This window comes from Scyliorhinus torazame, chromosome 7 (assembly GCF_047496885.1).
Source record: "Scyliorhinus torazame isolate Kashiwa2021f chromosome 7, sScyTor2.1, whole genome shotgun sequence".
Lineage (NCBI taxonomy): Eukaryota > Metazoa > Chordata > Chondrichthyes > Carcharhiniformes > Scyliorhinidae > Scyliorhinus > Scyliorhinus torazame.
The window spans coordinates 287,071,737-287,095,401 of NC_092713.1; the positions used below are offsets into that span (position 1 = coordinate 287,071,737).

General features: G+C 46.2%; 1 protein-coding gene across 2 annotated transcripts in view; it reads right to left on the bottom strand.

Moving 5' to 3' along the window:
* Nucleotides 1-23,665, bottom strand: part of LOC140427083 (teneurin-2-like) — a 3,867,843-nt gene that overhangs the window by 2,295,007 nt on the left and 1,549,171 nt on the right. For both annotated transcript variants that reach the window (XM_072512582.1, XM_072512581.1), the window contains one exon: nt 8,046-8,181. The gene's annotated coding sequence lies outside the window, so the exon portion shown is untranslated. The remainder of the gene's footprint in view (nt 1-8,045; nt 8,182-23,665) is intronic.

Consider the following 23,665-nt stretch of genomic DNA (forward strand, 5'->3'; position numbering starts at 1 on the left):
TCTTCATTGCTGGGGACCAGGCGTGAATGGGAACCGTGCCAGGGCGATCTGGGAAGTGGACATGGGCCAAATGTGGGCAATTGGGACTAACTTAGTGGTAAAAACTGGGCGGCATGGACAGGTTAGGTCAAAGGGTCTGTTTTCATGCTGTAAACCTCTATGACTCTATTACTCTAAGTGTGGAGGCAGCCACAAGGAGCTGCTGGGTGCAAAGACGGGCTGCTTCAATGACCCACCTTGATGCTATGGGCCTTTGTCCCTGTGAAAAATAAAACAGAAAGGCTACCTATCCCTCACCCTTCACACGCCATCATCATCCAATTACTCCCAAGGTCAACTCATGCTCCCCACCTACTCCCTATATCCCTGTGTCTCCTCAAGTTCCCTCAAGCAAGTTCTGCCCTTTCACCCACCCCCTTAGGCCCCTCATGCCCCCTTGCCATAATTTGGCACTCCGTGCCCATTTATCCACTGTATACTTTCTAGGACATAACAAGGCTGGACCTAGAGCCCAGATAGCAATTACAATATGAGAACACCTGTGCCCCATAGGAAACATTGTTTGATTGACAGCTCAGGCTCTCTGATCTCTGCGGTCAATTTCACAATATTTGTTGACATACGTTAAATGCTTTCTAGGATTTGTGATTTGTGTTTTTGAAACTTCAAATGGCCTGAATGCTTGACACTTGTATTAGCTTGCAAATCAGACTTATTTTCAAACATAGTAGAAAATTATCAGTGAATTAGATTTTTTCAAAGTTTATTATACACATGCCATAACCCACTATGCTGTTTATTAGTTGTAGAATGTGTCAATGCCCATGCAACTACCAGAGCTTGTCACAGGGGACATGAGAGGGAACCTGCAGAATTTATCTTTTAAAAGGTTGCCTTATCCACATTCGGGGAACTGTGAACTACGACTCTTTAAAAATCTGACCGAACTCCATGAAAGTTGTGGAGGAGTAGAACATGCCCACCTCTGCAATGGAGCCAGCCAGTTCATGAGAGCCAGATGCAGGCTTTAGACAGGAACCTGCCTGCACCCTTGAAAGGCACTCCCAAAAATCAGACAGCCCGGGAGTATGTTCAGGAATTTTGGAATCGTTATCCACCTGCCATTTTAAAGGGCTCCCATATCAAACTGACTCGGTGAAAATCCAGGCCAATGCGTCAGATCTAAGAATGATCACTAACTGTGCAAAGGTGAACTCGTGACAAGAGCAATTGCTGAGCAAAGTATTTTTTCTTGTCCTTGGAAGTGAGCCAGCTTTCATCAGGAGTCAGCTAATTTTGTTTTTCCCTTCTCGTGACGGATAGTCTAATGTCTGAAATCCAAGATATTGCACACATCTGTTCTTTTGGCCACAGCAGTAAAGAATTGACCAATGAGCAACTGCATTAGAGGTAAGTGAGTCAGTCTCAGAGTCCAAATCTCACAAAGACTGATGTGGAACAGACAAACCAAGCAAGCAGCTCACACATGATTCCGCATTAAATCCATACCGTATTTTTACTGTGCCAAGTGGAGCAAAGGTTGAAGGTAGCAGCAATTGGGGAAGAAAACCTAGTATTATTTATAGATGATTCAGTCTTCAAATATACATTTTCCACCTGCCTGCCAACAGTTGCAGACCCATGGGTTTAATTTTCCTCAGAATTTTCACCCCACTCTCTCCCAAATGCTGCTCAGCATTTATAATTTGACACAGGATAGCTGTGCACATAGGTAGATATTGATTTTACACAAGCAAGTATTGCTGAGTCATGGGAAAACTGGGTAGAGGCTGCTGAATAAATGTTTTTTTTCTGCATGGTTGAAGAAAACTCCTTCAAGGTGAGGCAGCTGAAGACATACCAACAGCGCGATTAAGATTGAGAAATGGTCCCGTCGCATTACTATAAGGGAAAAGAGACGTCAAATTAAACTTTTCCAATTCATTCCCAACTTAATGATGAGGCAGATGTCCTTTCCTCCTTAGAATATTACACAACAACATGCTGAGCAGCTGAAATTGGTCTATGCCTGTCGTGCAAAATGGGCTGGTAGTGAAGCGAAAGCTATTTTTTTCCCCCATACCAATATTCTCTTTATTGGAGTTCACGGGATGATAGTTTGGAGGCCTGCATCTTAGTCTCACTCTTGCTTTTACTTGTTCAAAAGTTAAAGATCTTGGCAATATTTTCCAAGTCAATGCAAAATAAGAACTGGTGCAATGCGTAACTGGTTGTTGATTCTCCATGAACCTACTTTGCACTACTGATGTAGACCAATTACATCCCCTTGATGTTGAACTATTGGCTTCTAAAAAGGAAGATCAATTTCTGAATTGGGTGGTAATCATGGGCGGGATTCTCCGACCCCACGCTGGGTCGGACAATCGCCGGGGGCTGGCATGAATCCCGTCCCCGCCGTGTCCCGAAGTCTCCGCCACCAGAGATTCGGCGGGGGCAGGAATCGCGCCGCGCCGGTCGGCGGGGGCGGGAATCGCGGGCGGGCCCACCCCCGGGGATTCTCCGGCCCACGATGGGCCGAAGTCCCACTGCTGGAATGGCTGTCCCGCTAGCGTGGATTAAACCACCTTTTGAACGGCAGGTCAAGGCGGCGCGGGCAGGCTCCGGGGTCCTGGGGGGAGGGGGGGCAGAGCGATCTGGCCCCGGGCGGTGCCCCCACGGTGGCCTGGCCCGCAATCGGGGCCCACCGATCCGCGGGCGGGCCTGTGCCGTGGGGACACTCTTTTTCTTCCGCCTTCACCATGGTCTTCACTATGGGAAAGGTGGAAGAGACCCCCTCCCCTGCACATGCGCGAGGATGATGTCAGCAGCCACTGACGCTCCCGCGCATGCGTCGCCCGGCGACGACATTTCGGCCCTGGCTGGCGTGGCACCAAAGGCCTTTCCCGCCAGCCGGCGGAGCGCAAACCACTCCGGCGCGGGCCTAATCCCAAAGGTGCGTAAGTCTCCGCACCTTTAGGGGCAAAGCCCTCACCTTGAGTTCTTCGCCGGGCGACGCATGCGCGGGAGCGTCAGCGGCTGCTGACGTCATTCCCGCACATGCGCAGGGGAGGGGGTCTCTTCCGTCTCTGCCATAGTGAAGACTATGGCGAAGGCGGAAGAAAAAGAGTGCCCCCACGGCACAGGCCCGCCCGCGGATCGGTGGGCCCCAATCGCGGGCCAGGCCACCATGGGGGCAGGCCCCCCCCGGGGCCAGATCGCCCCCCCCCAGGACCCCGGAGCCTGCCTGCGCGCCTTGTCCCACCGTTCAAAAGGTGGTTTGATCCACGCTGGCGGGACAGGCATTCCATCAGCGGGACTTCGGCTCATCGCGGGCCGGAGAATCGGCGGGGGTTGGCCCGCCGACCGGCATGGCGCGATTCCTTCCCCCGCCGAATCTCTGGTGGCGGAGACTTCAGGACACGGCGGGGGCGGGATTCACGCCAGCCCCCGGCGATTCTCCGACCCGGCGGGGGTCGGAGAATCCCGCCCCATCTTCTGGACGTTTAAGGCTTTGATATTCTGCTAAGTTCAAGGAAATTGCTCACTTCCAAGACACTGAAATGATTTATTCCCTCCTTCCTCCGCCCTTACCCCCAAATATAACAGCTGCCTATTTTGGATGCTTGGCCCATTCTATGGGAACAAGATTGTGCATTCAAAATCCCTGGATTTGCGGCTGATGTTGCCTCGCTATAGAGGAACAGTTTATACACTTCTACCACTCACAGGGTTACAAGTGGAACAGGTTGTCAGGGAATTACTTATGCGGAGACATGGTTATATAACCCACATTTTATTGGATACATTTGCTTCACATTGGTTTAATTTAAATGCCAGAATTTGCTGAACCGTCCCAAAGACCGAGTCCAACTAGACAAAGCCAGCATTTACAGCATCTGCAGTAAATGGAATTTGCGGTAGATAATTTAAACAATGACCAATGGTTGAGTGAACATTAAAAGGACAGGTAGAGAAAGGAAATAACAGCAGAGGATAAATCTGCTGCAGTTTAACAGACTGTGTAGAGTTTGGGTTTTGTGCCAAACTAAATTACAGCGGCACAGATTTACGAAAGCCAGTTAGGATGAAGCATCCATTCCAGGGAAAATAGTAAAAAGGTATGTGGAAATGTGGCGTTATACAAACATCCAAAAAAACTGCCCATTCAGACATATGTGATCTCCACGCATCGTCATCAAAGCCCCCACCTCTTGTCATGCAATCTCCCGGAGAAGAGATATAAAAATAAATGAGAGATTAAAAAACTTGGCACCAAATTAGGGCAACATTCTCGGAAGCTCATCTCATCCCCTTGAAAGCAATCAAGTGAACTCTTGGACGTCATTATGACCAATGTGATGTGTTTCAGTTAATCCATCCACTTTCTATAACTTGGGATGTCAGGAAAACTCATCCAGCTCTCATTTTAAGTCAATCTAATCTAACTCTCGTTTCTTATTTTCTGTTGATGTTCTCTAGTTCTCAGTTACTTAACTGCCTCAACAGCCCCAAAAGAAATTATTTCGCTCAAAGTTTATGTCCTTGATATTAACTTTTGCACAACAGGCAGGAGAGGGTGCATGCCTATTGCCACTTTTATACAGGCGAGTAGTGTGCCTTTATAGTGTCTTGCTCGAGAGTCATGGTCCTTTATTAATATATTTAAATCAAGCTCACGCAGTGCAATGAGGAGGCTGATTTACATTTGAATATTGCTGTCTGCAATTCCCAGGGCTTGGAAAACCTGTGTAAAGATGTATCAATATTTCAAATATTACTGTGAAATATTGTGAAGCTGGTTGTGGGAGCTGTGCTTGTATGCTTTGTGGGTGTGTGACTAAGTTAACAGAATTAAAGACAGTCAGACAGCAAGGTTTAAATCATCATGGTTTAGATGCAAAAGCAGGCATTTTGAAGTGAAGAAGAGGAAGCTAAAATGGAATAAATAAACAGCAGGAATGGAAATCTGCATGAGGGGAGATAAAGATATTTTGGTTGCGCTTACGTGTTGAAAGGGTTAAAACAGACACAGACCATCAATTAATAAAGCAATGTTATTACGTCTATTTTTCAGAAATAGTGGCCATAATGGCAACATGAAATATTTTTTATATTCTGGGAAAGATTCCTTTGTGGCCACCTAAAATGGCCTCCCATAAAGAACGCTGGGAAAAATGGTCATGTCAGGCTGCAGTCTGCAGATACACAAAAGCTGCAGCTCAGACGTTTTTAACAGCCCAGGAGAAAGACCATCTCCAGGCATCCCAGCAACAATAGAACTTTCCTGTTAATCACATTGTTTATCAGACATAGCAGCACCTAAGATCCTGTCCCCAACACAATAAATAATTATTGTATTAAGTAACTTGTATGATCATTTGTCCATCGTATATGGGTTAAATACACACTGTGGTTTAGAAGGTATAACACCTTCCAAAGAAAAGTTAAGAACAATGAGTTTCAAGATGAAAGAGAAAGAACAGATTTAAGGAACGATTGAAAACTGTGTTAGAGAAGAGGCTATGTGACATCTTGCGTGTGGTGCTTGGACAGACTTGTGAAGTAAACAGCCTCTAGCCAGCACCAGAGAAGTGTATGTTTGATCCAGAAACCAAGATTTTGTTACGCGCAATGGATTTCCATTGTTAAGTGAGAGGGAGAGATAAGCCCTGTTAAATACCTCCTTTATGACAGCAGTGGGTGCCTTGTGGTAATATTACTGGGATATTTAGAGATTAAAAATCTATAGGGACTGTTTCCTGGAAAAGGAGGGTTTATTTTTGAATCTAGCTAAGTAGAAATCTTTTGGGAAATGTTGTAAGACTAAATGTAACTGTGTCACTGTAATCTTGTGTATTTAAGTTTTCTTTTGTTAATATATGTTTTAATTTAATTGTTGAAAGTTCCATAAGTGGTATTGGATTGCTTACTCCTTTTTTTCAGTACATATGTCTTCTTGTAACAAAATACAAATTGCAAATTATTGTGATAGTCTGTCCAAGTTTCCTTTTAGAATTTGGGCAGCCCGGCAGTAACCACCTGCCATATCATAAAAGCTGGCACAAAAATGGAGGTGAGAGTTGCCTTCTCCAGAAGGCAAGTGCTTTTCATAGCACTCCCGGTGGACCACAAGCAACAGGGATGTTCCCCTCCTCACCCTCAATGTGCCTGCACCTGAAAGGAGTCAACAGCTTCCCTTTAGGTGGTTGCAGCATTTCACACACCTCCGCTGTGATCTCCAACCTCCTCTCCACAAGCCACAATGTGTAGCTCCCTCCCTATTGATTGCCAGGTATCAATCTCGAGGACCACCCCATCTCCCACCACTGCGGAGCAATTTTAAGCAGCTCTGGACCAAGAAGCTTCAAATAATATCATCTCAACATAGACAGTTCTTTGGGCTAACTGGCTGACAGGTAATTGCAAGGGAACTGGCAGAGTGACAATGGTGGGTGCATAAAAGATGTCAGCCTGAAAGAGGCCATCAAGGTCCTGCTCCACCCGAGCCACTGTTACTCCCTGGGGCAGTGCCTCAGCAATCCCATGATAATTTGTTGGAGAACTGATTACTGAACTGCAGATACTCCCTGCAAGCCTCTTTGAAAATTGATATCTTCTCCCACATCGGAAATATTCTGAATTTGTATTGAAGTTAAGCTAAACTTGCAAGAGAACAAGCTGAGCTTCTGTGGTAGTAAGTTGATCTTTGGAGTCTGAACTTCCACTGAAGGACAAATAATTTGGTAGCTTCTGCTTGTGCTACAATGAAAGTTGAGACATCAGCCATCAAACATTGCATCATATTTTGGTGCACAAGTGTCCCAGTGGAATTTGCCACCATTTCCACAACACATTAGCTCCAAGTTCTTTGCACACCCTCTGTCACGTTGATGACAAACTCTTTCATATTCCTCGATTTTGCACATAGGGGTAACAATGCATATAGCATTTCATTGTGTGTACTCATCAGCCTTCTTCTGTGCACTCTGCAATAGAATTTGTACAGGTCCATGCCCTCCAGCAAGCTAGCACCTTTGCTACCATTTTCTCCCTGTTCTAGCTCTAAGCCACTCATGTCAGGTGTCTCACACCACATTCAGATCCCAACTGTAGGCTATCCCCTAAAGCACGCTCAGTCCCTATGTAAAACTGAAACTGCGATGTGGCCACAGGTTCTGATGGAAAATAATTGAGGCACTTCCTCTTGAGTGTCCCCACCCCTCCCACAATGCATTTGGTCATTTTGCACAGGTGTCCCCAATGGCAATACTTGTTTGCCCCCATTGAAGGAAAATGTATGTTTCACAAAAGATTGCTGGTGGTCCTTCATTGGCTCCGGCACCTGATATAGCAGCCCTGGTGTTCCTGGAGAGATACACCCAGAACACCAGTGAGAATATGCAAATAACCTTGCATCACCCAATTGGTGAGCCATTGATACGAAGGCACATGTTGCATCTGCACAGTGCCGGTGGTGTAGCACTTGGACCACATTAAATGGTGGACCACAAAGGCCCACCTTTGTGAATATTACCATATAGCATGACATTACCTTCTTCAAACAGTTCAGGTTCCATCTATCGAAATAATTTTACATGACAGAAACCCTCACTCTAAAACAACATTCTAACACAGAATAAAGATGTAATTAGTCGCAACAAATACAGACGAAGAACATTTGTAAAATTGAGGTCAAGTCCTCTGCATTTATTATTGATCGGTTTGTTGCCAAGAAGAATTTTTTTTTCCAGAGGTGGTATTATGGAGGCAACTCTATTCAATATCTACAGATTTCACCCATTCCTGAACTAATACGTGACTTTGATTGACAACGAGCACAGATCCTACAGTGATGTTGAGCAACACAAGCTACAGCCTCAGCGAAACAACTAACTTCCATCAAAAGTACAAAAATTATCCCGTCAAGGTTGACAAATTACACAGTAGCCTGTAGCAAGGCAGCACAACCACCAACTCTTCAAACCGTTCTCTATGCTCAATCAACAATGTGACATACACTTGGCTAATTTAAGGCAGGTCATTACCTGTGGCCGTGTTTGTCCTTCAGCGCTGAAAGCAAGATGGATATCCCTTCATGCATGAAAAGTCATGGAAAATGATCAACCTTCGATCGTCACAGTCTTCTTCCTTCGTACTTACATTGACCTTAAATCAATTGACCTGTAACATGTAAAAGGACAAGGTGACTAAGAAAATAGGCCTAAAATGCAAGTAAACATTCCTCAGCACAACAGAAAGAAATGACACCAAGGTATGAAAAATGTACATAAGGAAAACCTTTTGCTTTTTGCGGAGGTGCTCTGATGAACTCGGCAGTACAATATTGCTGCTCTAGCTTTTCAATCTTCTATTTAACTCTGAGGCCAAATTTCCTGCTTGGTGTGACCATTCGGAAATGTTACAACAGCACAAACAGAGCAGCAGATAATCGTATGAATTGCTCATCTTTTCCTTGTGGGCAATAAATAAGCTTGAAAAGGTTGGTCACATATGTCACCTGAATTCCAAGCCTTGCCAAAGATGTAACTGACTTCTTTGTTTCTCAGCCATATAAACTGGTTGAAAGGAGAGCGAAACAACCATGATGTCTATTGCCACCTTGCCGCTGAGTTCCCAGTTCCTCCCAGAATGCCCACTTGTACTGGTTATCCATTCATTCAGATTTTTGTAGTTGCTTTAAAACACCGATTATATTGTGGCTCGAATTATGTGTCAACTTGAAGTTAAACACATGGAAAAGGGCAACAGTGATAACTGCAGTATGAGGGTCTGGCACATATAGGGTTAACATGGGTCTGAGTACAGTATCACCCACAAAGTGATGTAAGGGAACACATGACCAGTAAGTCTAGTGTTGGACAGAGCCATGGGGACTAACAAGCATGGCGTCACCTCCGAGCTTAAACCCTTCACTCGATGTATGTACACAGTTTTTGTAATTAATAAATGCATAGTTAACCTACTTAAGACTACAAAGCCTTCAAAATCCAGGAAATGTACAGGGAGCAGCATCAAACTCCATGCATGGCCTTCTTTGATCTCGCAAAAGCCTCTGACATAGTCAACTGTGAGAGATTGTGGAACGTACTTCTCAAATTCGGCTGCCCGCAGAAATTCATCACCATTCGGTGCCTGCTTCACGATGACGTGCAAGCCGTGATCCTCACCAACGGAACTACCACAGACCCAATAGGTTTGTAAACTGGGGTCAAACAGGGTTGCATCATCGCACCAATGCTCATCTTCATCTTTCTCACCCCTTCACCCTGAAGCTTCCCTTTGGAGTGAAGCTAACCAACCGGACAAGTGGGAAACTGTTCAACCTCCAACACCTCCAGGACAGAACCTACACCTCATTGAGGTCATTGAGCTGCAGTATGCAGATGACACCTGTGTGTGCGCACACCCAGAGGCCGAGCTACAAACCATCATTGACGCACTCACCAAGGGATATGAGGGAATGGGACTCAGACTAAACATCCGGAAAACAAAGATTCTCTACCAGCCCACTCCTGCCACAAAAAACTGCCCCCGACCATCAAGATCCACAGTGAACCCCTGGGCATTGTGGATCATTTCCCATACCTCAGGAGCCTCCACACTTCGGTGCCTGTTCCAGTACACTGAGGGAGAATTCAGGATGCCCAATTCACCTAACAAGCACATCTTTCAGGACTAGTGGGAGGACACCACAATATTTGTATATATATATATATATATATTTGTAGATATAAATATTTATTTATATATTTGTACAAACCTTTGCCATCAGTTTTTATAGTCTGAGCTAGTTTACTCTCATATCTATCTTACTTTTCTTGATAGCTATTTTCATGGCTTTCTGTTGATCATTAAAGATTTCCCAATCCTCTCGTTTCCCACAAATGTTTGCCACTTTGTATGACTTTTCTTTCAATTTCAGGCTCTCCTTTATCTCAGGGTTACGGGGATAGGGTGGCGGTGTGGGCTTAAATCGGGTGCTCTGTCCAAGGGCCGGTGCAGACTCGATGGGCCAAATGGCTTCCTTCTGCACTGTAGAGATTTTATAATTCTATGCTTCTAAGGCTCCAAGCACCTCGAGTGTCACAGGGTGTAGCATACAGAGGCCAAGCGTAAACAGCGGAGAGCACAGAATCCAGAGCATCCCACTCACTCATCTCATCAAACACCACTTGCAGATCCAGGATTAGACTACTCAGCCACCGCAGAACCCACCTCCAGAGAGTGGAAGCAAGTCATCCCTGACCCTGAGGGACTGCCCAAGAAGACCTAGTATAAAGGAAGATGGTTATGGTTGTTGGAGGTCAGCCACTTCATTTGTAGGACATCACTTAGGGGTAGTGTCCTTGGCCCAAGCGTCTTCAGTTGCTTCATCAATGAACTTTCTTCCATCATAAGGTCAGAAGTAGGGATGCAAAATGTTCAGCACCACTTGCTCAATTAATGAAGCAGTCCATATCTAAATGCAGCAAGACCTGGATAATATCCAGGCTTAGGATGACAAGGGCAAGTGACATTTGTGCTACACAAGTGCTAGGCAATGACCTTCTCCTGCAAGAGAGGATCTAACCATCATCTCTTAACATTCAATGGCATTGCCATCGTTGAATCCTCCACAATCAACATCCTGGGGATAACCATTTATCAGATTCTGAGCTGGGCCAGTCATACAAATACTGTGGCTACCAGGGCAGGTCAGAGGCTAGGAATCCTGTGTCAGGTAGCTCACCTCCTGACTTCCCAAAACCTGTCCAACAGCTTCAAGACATAAGTCAGAAGTGTGATGGAATATTCTCTACTTCCCTGAATGAGTGCAACTCCAGAAACACTCAAGAAGCTCAACACAATCCAGGAGAAAGATGCCCACTTGTTTGACACCTCATCCACCACATTAAACGTTCACTCCCTCCACCACTGAGGAACTGGCAGTCGTGTGTACCACATACAAGATGCACTGCAGTAACTCACCAAGAGGCAGCACCTTCCAACCCACGACCACTACCATCCAGAAGGACAAGGGCAGCAGACACATGTGAACATCATCATCTGGAAGTTCCCCTCCCTGCCACTCACTATCTTGGCTTGGGAAATAAATTGCCGTTCCTTCTCTGTCACTGGGTCAAAACCGTGGAACTCCCTCCCTAACAGCACAGTGAGTGTACCTATACCACCTGGGCGGCAGAGGTTCAAGAAGGCTGCTCAGCACTACCACCTTCTCAAGGGCAGTTAGAAATGGACAATAAATTCTGGCCCAGACAGTGATGCCTACATCTTGTAAATCAATTTTTTAAAAAACAGTGGCGACATTTCAAAGTACTTCATGTGAAATTGTTTGGGATGAGCTGGTGTCATGTATAAATGTGAATCATTCTTTTCTTCCTTTTAAGTGACAATAAACCTCAGCAACAAGGAAAAGAAAACATGATCCACTTTGAAGTTGTGAGACACGACAGTACTCTTGCAGAGCTATCGTTGAATGTTTGCAACTGTGGGGGAAGTGGATTGAAGCAACACAAAACCTAAAGGAAGAGGGTGTATCAAACCTAAAGGAAGAGGCATCAAGTGTCTCCCAGCAGCTATTTCAAACTGAGTGGAGGAGCATGAACATTTTGCCCACTATGATGGGTGAATGGGCCGAATAGAAAACCAGAGACAGGCATAATCATCAAATTGTTTTTAAAAAGCAGAAAAATACAAATTCAGTTTCGCACATTCAGTTTGAGAGCATTTCTTTTCCCTTGCACTCTCCACATTATTCTTTTCTATTCGAGCTGCTCATTCAATCGCTTCTCTCATGTTCTATCACCACCTTACCTCCCATGCCTGCAATTCTATTCACGGGCTTGGCTTCCTACTTTAAGACATACTGGAAGATGTATACATCAATGACTTCAGTCAAGTCATATTGATCTCTCTGAAATGCTGGAGCTGGACGAAGGGGGCAGTGTCACTCACATATCATGTTCTCGAAGAAAGTGAGGATTTTCTTTCAAATTCCACCGCAGCATAACTTTTTCTGAATATGCTGCCGATTTTATCAGTCATTTGCTAGGAATGGCTGAATTGAACAATTTATTTTTTTCCCATTAAGTCTTCAAACCTGCATCATCACTTTCAATCTCACCTCAAACAAGTGCAAGTATGGACGTAGAAACATGTTTAATTTTCCATTCCATTCCAATCGACTATTCCCCGCCCCGCACTGACCACTTCTTCCCTTCCTCCACTGCTGCGAAACATTTAGATAAGGTGCTAAGCCAGGGCCCTGCTGGACCGTAAAAGATCCAATCGCACAATTCTGAAGTGGAACAGGGGAGTTCACTGGGCTGCACTGGGCAATATCTATCTCTCAACCAACATCATTAAAAGTAGATAGTCTGGTCTTGTCACATCTCATTGTAGAAGCTCGCTGTATGGAAAATTAGCTGCCGCATTGCTCACATCCAATAGTGACGACACATCAGAAGAGTGCTTGTTTTGCCCAGAAGGTGCTTTAGAACATTCTGAGGTGTAATATAAACGCAAGATTATCCTGCTTTTTCTACAGTGGCCACCAAAATTGTTAAGCACCAGAATCCCCCAGACATCTGGGGCTGGATTCTCCACAGCCCCGCGCCGAAATCACGACGGCGCGGGGGTGGAGTATCCACTTTCACACCGTAATCGGGCCCGGTGCCGGTTCAGCGATTCTCCGGGACCCGAAAATCGGCGTGACGGCGGAGTACTCCGCGCGGCTGGGGGCCCATTGACAGAGCCCTACCAGCAATCCTTCGCTCCCGACCAGCCGAGTTCCCGATGGCGTGGAACTAACCACCTATTGCCATTCGGGATGCTGCCGTGGCGGCTGCGGGCCCAGTCCGCGGCCGCCCTGTTCGGGGTGGGGGGATCGGACATCAGGGAGGGCCTTATAGGCGGCCGGGGATTAGATCTGCGCGGTTAGATGCTCGGGCGCATGGCGGATCGGGGAGGGCTCATTTGTCTGTCCGAGTTCACCATGAAGCATGCACGGACTCCAAACCGGAAGTGCGGGGCCCGTATCAGCAGGTCAAGCTGCGAGATTTACTTTGGGGCCCTCTTAGCCCCCTGCAGGGCATTCAATTAGCTCAACTTGTTTATCGGAATTTCTGGAGTAAAACACCACCGTTTCTACGCCGGCATGGGGACATAGTCCCATTTTGGGAGACTCCAGCCCCAGATCTCATTAATCACAACATGAAAGTCTCCAACTAATAATTCAACAAATAACCTGACAGCTTTCTTTTTAGTTTTACCGGTAGCAGACCACAGCGCAGTACGGTGTGATTTTCTTCAGGTCAAGTAAGATTTCATGACTTTTCTGAACATCAGTAATAAATTCTCGCAGAATCAATAAAATGACATCAAAACTCAAGAGATTCGAAAAACACCACTTCCCTGTTGTCTTAACACTGGGTTGCATTGCACATTAAAGGAACTCCTGGAGTGCGATTCAGTGGCCTCAGCGCATCTGGATTGATGTCAGGACAAGGCCGTTGAGCCTTGCAAGAGGCTTCGCAGGAGATTCGCAATGCTCAAAACCTCAACGGAATCTCCTGAGGCATCGCGATCTGGATTTCACTCTCGCTGGGTGAGATTCAGGCTTAGATATTTAAACGATCCTTTAGGCTCATTAAAATATGCATTTGCCAGATTCACCAGCCTCGCCAGCGAGGCCTCAACCAGGCACCATTTGGTACTTGTTCACAAAGTCGTGATCCAGTCGTGATGGCACCTGGGGGGTGGTCTCGCTGGGGTGTTGAGGCCCCTGGCACTCAGTGCATTGGAGTGACGCGGCATATGTGCCAGGCTGGCAGTGGCAAGGTCCCCTGGTGTCAGGTTGCCCCGGCCAGGGGTTGGCTTGGAGGGGCCTTGCCTGCAAGAGATGGGGTGAGGGGGGATGGAGCTCGATGGCCCCAGAAGAGATTAGGTGGGTGACGCGGGAGTCCTGAGACCACGATGCGGGTGCTGAGGCAGGCTCGAAAGACCAGGGCTGCCTGTCAAAATGGCGCCTTGATCTGTGGGTTGTTCAGCTAGCCGGTGCAGGAAATGACTTAAAGAGTGGCCTTGATGCGGAGTTCATCACTGAGACCAAACAGGATGACAAAGTGCCGTTAAATAGCAGCATCCCACAGAATCACGCCTATGGTGTTTGTTCTCAATGGGTCAAGCCTTATTATTAGATAATTACAAAATAACGAGTTGGCAGTAATGCTGAAATGATTTGGTAATTATTCCACAGTACAAAACGATTGCATCGAAATATTGAACCAAATGCAACCTCCATCCTTGCCAGGTTAGTGTGTTCAATGGCACATCAGGTTTAAACATGAATCTGGCAGGGTTCTCGAACACAATGCCGAGAAATGGAATTAACTTCATCAAGAAGTTTCCAATTTCTGGCACGGCTGACTGGGAATTGGATAAAGCAGGCAAGAGGCCCTCATTTTCCAGAAACGTCAAACAAACTAAGATGAGGGATCTGGAAAAGCTCAGGCAATTGTTGGATTCCTCAAATATTATCATTTTAAAATTTAACATTCATCATGTAAAATCGCTCAAATTAGGTTTTCGGAAGAATCTGTTGGTTGGCTTTTCCCGTGGGCATCGAGATCTTGACATCACAAATGCATGCAGGTCCTGAGCCAATGAACAGTCTCAGTACAGCCACATGAGGCAACCTTGTGATTGGTTCCCTCCATGTTTCCTGTCCAATTAAGGACAACGGGTGGGATTGCAGTGCAAGAGGCTCAATGAGAGGAGCCCGCAGCATTGGACGGCCAGCAGCCCCACTGGGAGAGGTGGGCACTGGTGAAGGAGCGAGCGCTTCAAAATGAATGTCTGCTAAACATGCTGCATAGGAGGCCCAGGGGTGTGAGCTTCTTCGTGAAGTTAATTCCATTCCTGGAACGTTATGCACCTAGAATCCTGTCAGATTCATATCTTAACTTTATGCATCATTCAGTCTCTCTAACCTGGTGGGGGTGGGGAGGATTGCATTTGGTTCAATATTTCAGGTTACATTTTGTACTGTTGGACAGATTCCTGGAGTAGTTACCAAGTTAGTTCAGGAGTGACTGTGGCCGCAGCTGCAGCCATTTCAGCCTTGCTGCACTGTCATGGAGTGTTTGAGAGGAGCGGCTGATGACCCTCTGACCTACTGCCAGAAGGACGCCTTCATATGGTTTGTGGGTTCCAGTCTCAATTGGAGAGGGGGCCTTTCTGATGCTGGTAAAGGCCATTGCGCATGGAATAACAGTCCTACTGGTTGCCCACTTCTGTGGAACCAGCTGCCGATCTTCCTGTCAGCCTGCTGAATGTCGGCTGAATGTGGAACAACATCAGGGAACCATCCGAATAATAATAATAATATTCGCTTATTGTCACAAGTAGGCTTCAATGATGTTACTGTGAAAGGCACCTAGTCGCCACATTCCGGCACCTGTTCAGGGAGGCCAGTACGGGAATTGAACCCGCGCTGCTGCCATTGTTCTGCATGACAAGCCAGCTGTTTAGCCCACTGTGCTAAACCAGCCCCTGGTATCCCGCTATTTTTCTCGGTCCCCTGAACTCCAAACCCATCCCCACGGGGCCAGAAAATGCAGTCCTGTGTGTCAACGCACATATCCTGATTAAAATGCCTAAGAAATGGGTGATCTGAAATCATTTATTGAACAGAATGGTAATTGTGTGCATCCTGATACACTGTTGCGAAGTGGTGACTGAATGTCTAAAGGGAATACTATTATGGGCCAGGGTTTAGAGAACACCAAAGTATATCATGGAGTTCACCTGGCCCACAACTTTAAATAGATTTTGGTTATGGGGAGCACAAGGGCCCACTTTACAGGTGTGATGCAACAGAGATCTAAAGTATGTTTAAACAAAAACAATGTTTATTCTATGAATCCAGATAACATTTTATAAACTCACAGTAAACATCTTATCAACTATCAACACTGAAAATCCCCACAGATACAATACTCTATGGGTAACCCTTAATAACTTTCCTAACACAATCCATAAGTCAAAAAACCCTTTTTAACAAAGATAGTAGGTTTGCATTCCTTACAGAAACAGGTATTACTTTGAAATCATCAAGTGATCTGGAGACATTCTTCAGTAGGCAGAGAGAAAATCAAAATACACCTTCTTGCTTGAATGCAGTTCCCCAACTATCTAAAATGAAAGTAAAACACAAAGCAGCTTCCAGCTCAAAACAAAAGTAAAAGACAGAATCACATTCCAGCTCCACCCACACAATCACATCACTGCAGCTATTTGATAAACACACTTTTCTTGAAGGGACTCTCACATGACACCTCCCCCCAAGAAAAAAAAAACCATCAACTTTAAGATGGTCTCATTTTTCACCGTTTCACTTTCTTTTAAACAACAGTGACAGTAAATATACTTTTTTTGTTTAACAAAACAAAGCCTGCAAACATTTATAATAACATAGTCCATTTTAGTTCTTCTTCCTGCAACTGGAATCCCTCTGGATTGACAATCTCATTGGACAAGAAGGTCTCTGCAAGATCCATCCATTTCTCTAGGCCTCGGCATTTCTCTTTAAGGTCAGATATTTTAGTTCAATCCGATCACAGAGCCCCTTGTAATTCTCCAACACATGAGCATTGGTTAACACTGCCTTCAGGCCATCAAATGCCTGTTGACACTCGCTGTCCACTGAAATGTGCTACGCTTCTTTCGCAAGTCCGTCAGTGGAGCGACCATACTACTAAAGTTCGGCATAAATTTCTGCTAAAATCCACTCATGCCACGAAATTGCATTATTTCCCTTCATGTCAAGGGTATTGGAAACTCCCCAATAACTTTTGTTTTCACATCCTGTGGGACCATTCGACCCTGTCCAATTGTATGACCAAGGAAAGTGACTTGGGCTTTTCCACATTCACTCTTGGCTAGGTTTACCCCCAAACACGCCTCCTGAAATTGATCGACTAACTCCATCAGATGCTTCAAATGTTCTTGAAATGACTGAAAATTACCATATCGTCGATGTATACCGCATAATTGAGTAATCCTGAAACAACTTTGTGAGTTAACCGTTGAAATGTGGCTGGAGCGTTTTTCATGCCAAATGGCATAACTTTGTATTGGTACATACCATCCGGAGTCACAAAAGCTGAAATCTCCTTCATCCTTTCGGATAAAGGCACCTGCCAGTAACCTTTAAGTAAATCCAGTTTGGAAATAAAAGCTGATTGTCCCACTTTCTCAATGCAATCCTGCAAACATGGGAGAGGATAAGAGTCCATTCTTGTAACTGCATTAACCTTTCTATAGTCCACACACAACCATTGGGTACCGTCTGGTTTCGGTACCATCACTAAGGGTGAGCTTCATTGGCTGCAACCCACTTTCAATTTCCTTGTTAACCTGTGCCAATTTTAAAGGGTTACGTCTATATGGATGTTGTTTAATTGGAACAGCATTTCCCACATCTACATCATGTATAGTGCTTCCCAACTTGGGTGATGTAGTTCGAAGTGGAAAGTCATGTGTTAAAAATATGAATGAATCTATCCAACCAGAGTTGGAAATCTTAAATGGGTCAAGTTTGTAGCAGGGGAGCTTTCACTAAATCTGCAGCAGAATCACCAGTGAGGAGTGACATTTTACTGGGATAGGACTCCACTGTGGTTGCTACACTCAGAATACCTGAAAATGTGTGGGGCGGTGACTCCATTCAGGGTGAATCTCATTGTCCGCTTTGAGTCTCTGGCATCAGGCAGGAAAATTGGTCCATAGCCCACACTTGCCAGCAGGGGGATCTGCTTGCCGATTTTGTTGCAGGCAACCTCTTAATTAGCCGCACCCAGGCCCACCATTGTATGAAGGATTGTGGGTAGTTTTCTGAATGTTGCCGGCCCAATCAGAGGGTCAGCAACTCTGAAGCACCAGCAACGCCCCTGGGAGGAGTGGGTGCTGCTGAAGCAGATTGGGAACGTTGGGCCGCCTCAAAAATGGAAGCACCCTCAGACAAGTAGGTACAAATTAGAGGGATAAGGGCGGTAGGCTCTCCGGGACACAGTGCGAACCCCTCAGGAGCTGTGGGGACTGTCCTTTGTGCCTACAGAGTCCACTGTTGGGCATGGTCCTCCGGTTGCTGCAGTGAAACCCCCACTATGAAGCTCACAGCCTTCCCTTTGGAAGGCAAAATGCTGCCAGTCCTGAAAAATTAGAGAAGAGAGCCTTTAATCCTACAAAATGGCTGCCTAGCTATGTGGTGTGGACAGCAAACCCACCTCACAGTCCATCCCTGGGAAAGCTCACCAACGCGGCTCTCTGCATATATTCCTGTTCCCTTACCTCTGTTCCACCGCCATCTGTGGGCTGGTTAAATTCAATCCATTTCTCATGGCAGTAGAAAGTGTCAAGAGGGGAAACCACGGCTGATTTCTACCCCCACTCCCTGCCCCTCCATGCCCCAGTGCCATTTCAACCAAAGATGCAGCGTCCAATTGTAGCACGCCTACCGCTATCTTAACTGTTCATCAAACCCACGGCAAGCCGAAAGAAGAGCCTTGGGGGCTTCCTGATCTGAACCATCTGGAGAAAAGATGCTCCCTACGGGCTACCGACTTCTTTCTGCGCTCTTGGGCCTGAGAGCCATTGCCTTCAGGAGAAGAGCAGAGAAAATTGCCGGCTTGTTTTATTTTACAAATTATATATAAGTTACCATCTGGCCTGTAGTTTCCAGACATATAATTTTGCAGTATATTACCATTAAATAAAAAGGCTGTTTTCTGTCTCTTTTCTTTCTCCTGCTGTCTATCTTACTGACAGATCAGAGGGCACAGAGAATCTCTGAGGTGGTGCCATCAGTTTATCATCATCTGATTGTGAATTCTCTTTCAAGGTTTGAACAACAAGAGCCCAGGTGCATTATACATTAACAACCTGCATCTCAAATGCATTGAGATTCATTGGAATTGTTGTCGAGCATTTTCCTCCCCTGAATTTGATAATAATTAAACGTAGCATGTACCCTGATATCTGACTACTCCATCTGGCTTTAATTTGCCTCCAGTGTTGAGAAATCCACAGACTCAGGGGTCTCTTTATTTTTCCCTACTTGACTTATGTAAAGTTTGCAGCAGACTTTGATTAATACTTTAAAAGATTTAACTCATTTTAATTGAGGTGGGTTTTTAAAAAAAAAAAAATATTTCAGCATTTTCTCATTTTAAATGAAAAACAACTGCAATCAGCGAACCAGAAGCGACCGTAGGGAAAAGGATGCAGCTCAAGGTCTAAGCAGGAAAGAAAAGCATGACAGATCTCAAGGTAATTATGGGCAACACTGTACGAATAAATAAATCTGAGCTGTTCTCCAGCTTAATTGTACCTCATTTCCTGTCTCTTTCCAACCGTTTCCACCTCGTTGACATTACATAATCTTTGTCGGCTGTGTAACATATTCTGTCTCCTGTTTGCTGGTTGTACAAATTACACAAATAGAGGAAACAAAGCTTTTGCCAGTAATGGCCACTCTTTCCCACTTGTTTGCCACATAATATTCCCAGATTAGTCAGCAAGTCGGGTGGCCTGTTCCCATTGTCTTCCAATGGCATGCTGCAGGAGTTGTATTTGGCGATTTCCCCTTCATCGCAAAACCTTTTTGCTGCTGGGGGGCGGCGGGGGGTGGGGGGGGGGAGAGAGGTTCATGCCTCAGTTAAGCACTGCCTCACAGTGATCCCAGCCTGAGCAGTGCTCACGACATTGAGGAATCCAACACCTGCACCTTCAAATAAGTTGTAACCCACAATGTATCCCGTCAGCTATGATACTATTTGTGCCTTATGTTCTTGATACCAGAGATCAAGTGTAGTCTTGCAGCCCAAATTTGCAACCTTCTGAAATGATGGGGAAAATCTGCAGCAACAATAGCAATGTAATCCTTCCCCGGCCACTGCCTCAGACTGAATGAATCTGAATTTGTTCAACCTGTCTGGTTGGACAGCGAGCTGAGCTTCCCACTCCATATCCTCTCCAACATTAAGGCTGCCTTCTTCCACCTCTATAATATTGTCCATCTCCACTCCTGCCTCAACCTACCTGTTGCTAAAAATCCTCCGCCATATTTTTGCTACCTCCGCCCTCAGTTTTTACAATTCTTTCCGGATCAGCTTTATATCCCTCATAAACTTAAGCTCACGCAAAATTCTACTGTCCAACATCCTAATTTCTGAGTTTCTGGGAAGCACCATGGGACCATTCAAACGCAGTACAAAGTTGGAGGTTGTTCTTGCTGTAAGAATCCATAAATTACAACAGCCTATCGGGATGAGGAGACTGTTGGCACCTCACCGCAACATTGCAGATAGTTGGACCCCTTGCAAGCTGACAGGATAACCTCATTATTAACAAACTTAAACCTCGGACTAAAGCTTTGAAAGTTCAACAGATACTTTCATGTGCAATTAATGTTGGATTTCCTCCTTTGACTTTTGTAAAGATTGCTCCTTTTCTGTCCTGTAATCTGTAGATATAAATTAATTTCATCTTGCAAAAAGCTGTATTGATTTTTTACTATCAAATGTTGTTGCTGCACATTGTGACAAGCTTTGCAAATCATTGGTAATTTGCCAGAAGCCCATAGTCTTCCTTTTTAATATATGTGATAAATCTTGTAAGTGGACCAGCAGTTACTGATATTTTCCCCCATTGTTGTAATATTTTTCACTGTTCCACCCTTTTTCATAGTTTACTCATTTGCTTTTCTAATCCACATCCACCTTGGCCTGCTCCCACTTTCACTGGAGACTGGGATAGTGCAGTCCCCAGTGAGTGTTCTGAAGTAACTCTTCAATGACTGACCAAGCCCCCCCCCGGGCCAGCTTTCCCTCATTCTTCCACAGGGAATGGCCAAGATGGATCATGGTCACTCTCCATGAGTGCAGGGGTGGATTTTCATCTCAGAGCTGAGTTTTGTCAGGCAGGATTAGTCCTGTTGTTGCAATTCCACGTCTATTGCAAGGCTGCTGGGAAATTGGGGTTTTCAGCAGCCATAGCTTTAATTGACTGGGAGATGTGCATGATGGGCTAGAGGTGACAGGCTCGACACAGGGATGGGAACAGGATGATGCTGGAGTGGGCAGGTTAAAAGGCTTGCCTCCTTTAGCAAAAAGCAATAGCCTGGTTCCTTTATTGAATCAACGGTGAAGGTCGAGCTGCATTGGGAAAGCCTTGCATGCTATCGGTATTTCAGCATTTGGATCAAATTAAACATCACTGCTCACCCGACCACTCTCAGCCTTTTTATACCTCATTACCCTTCTGCTTACCTCCCTCATCCTATCTGCCTCACCTCACCACCTATTATCCACGTTTTGAACAGAACTCACAAGCCCTATTATAATAGTTGGAACTGTTAACAGACTCTTCCAACAATCTGTGTCAACAGAGTCAAGCATTTGTAAAATGATTAGCCATCTAGTGCCCATAAAACTCTCCAAGTAAACAAACAGACCTCCGACTGTTATCTCAGTAGATATCTAAGGTGAAAATATAAAGTTATTGAAGAGAGCTGAAACATTTAATTTGATTATTATACTAGGCTAGCCTGCCAATAGTGTGAAATATACTCAATTTATCCATTTGATGAACATTTTTAAGTCATCGGCAGACTTTTCCACATTTGCAATGTTGATCTTTTACTTGACAGCTTGCCAGTTTGCAGAAGCAATAATCTGGCAAACACATTGTTTAAAACACATCTTCCATTCACAGCACTGTCATATCTCACCTTAATCAAAACCAATAGAACTAATGCTGCAGCATTTCATGAGGATCTCTAAAGGAGGTAAAACAATTTTGTTTAACTTTTAAACTCTTGCTGCCCCCAATCCATAGTTCATGCCTCAATGCAACTGATGTAACCCAGCAACTGCTCAAGTCTGGCAATTTCTATTACAATTTGTCGGAGAAAGACTGTCAATAAGTCCAAAATTACCCTCTTAACAGAAGTGCGAGTGGGTTCCAGAGCCCACTGCCCCTACTGCTCTCATGAAAATGGCAAAGGACGGTAATGGAGTTGAGGGGCGGGATTCTCCAGTATCCGACGGGCGGGCCATAGCAGCGCTAAAGAGTGGCGTGAACCACTCCGGCGTTGGGCCGCCCGGAATGTACGAAATCCTCCGCACATTCGGGGCTAGGCCGGCGCTGTAGTGATTGGCGCCGCGCCAACCGCCGCCGAAGGGCCTCCTCCGGCCGGTGCGAGTTGGCGCATGCACAGGAGTGGCAGCATGTTCCCAGAACAGCTGGCGTGATTCCTGCGCATGCGCAGTGGGTTTCTTCTCCGCACCGGCCATGGCGGAGCTTTACAGCTGCCGGCGCGGAGGGAAAGAGTGCCCCCATGGCACAGGCCCACCCGCAGATTGGTGGGCCCCGATCGCGGGCCAGGCCACCATGGGGGACCTCCCCCCCCCGGGGCCAGATTCCCCCACGCCCCCCGAGCCTCCGCAGACCACCCGCAGAGCCAGGTCCCGCCGGTAACTTTGTGTAATTTACGCTGGCGAGACAGGCCGAAAATGGGCGGCCGCTCGGCCAACGCGGAGCGGAGAATCGCCGGGGGTGTGCTGCCAACGGCCCATGACTGGCGTGACGTGATTCTCTCCCCCACCAAAAAACCGTGAACGCCGCCCTGAAGCCGGCTGCCGAATTCTCTGCTGCCGGTTTTTTGGTGGGGGCGGGAATCACATTGCGCAGTCATGGGCCGTTGGCAGCGCACCCCCCGGCGATTCTCCGACCCGGCAGGGGGTCAGAGAATCCTGACCACGATCTCTGAGCATACTATTCGATGGCTATTTCTTTTTGATTCCCACTGCTATTGGTTGCGATTGGGACAATGCAAACGGGTCCTGACAGGTTATAGATGCAGCATCACGATTTTCTGTATATTAGTTTCTCTGTCATGGAAAAATATTCCAGGAAATTCTACGTCCCGTCTCCGAACATGGCGTGACCTATTTTTGTAGAAGCAGGACTGAAGTCAGGCCGGTGTTGCCATTGGCGATTTAAATCACCAGCTGCCTCCATTGAAGTGTGATTTTGGTAGACCATGAGTGTGAAACCTGAACTGTGAAGATTAGACCAGGTAAGAGGAAATCTGGACTTCGTGGATCCATTTGGATAGAAAGGGTACTCCTTTGGAAAAGTAAGGTATCCCTTTGTATATCATCTTGGGGGAACTTTGGGAGAGGTAAACATCCTTTGGGATTGGTAAAAGTAAATATGACCTTGGGCGAAATTCTCCCGAAACGGCGCGATGTCCGCCGACTGGCGCCCAAAACGGCGCCAATCAGATGGGCATCGCGCCGCCCCAAAGGTGCGGAATGCTCCGCATCTTTGGGGGCCGAGCCCCAACATTGAGGGCCTAGGCCGACGCCGGAGGAATTTCCGCCCTGCCAGCTGGCGGAAACGCGTTTGTTGCCCCGCCAGCTGGCGTGGAAATGACATTCGGGGCGGCGCATGCGCGGGAGCATCAGCGGCCACTGAATGTTTCCCGCGCATGCGCAGTGGAGGGAGTCTCTTCCGCCTCCGCCATGGTGGAGACCGTGGCGGAGGCGGAAGGGAAAGAGTGCCCCCACGGCACCCGATC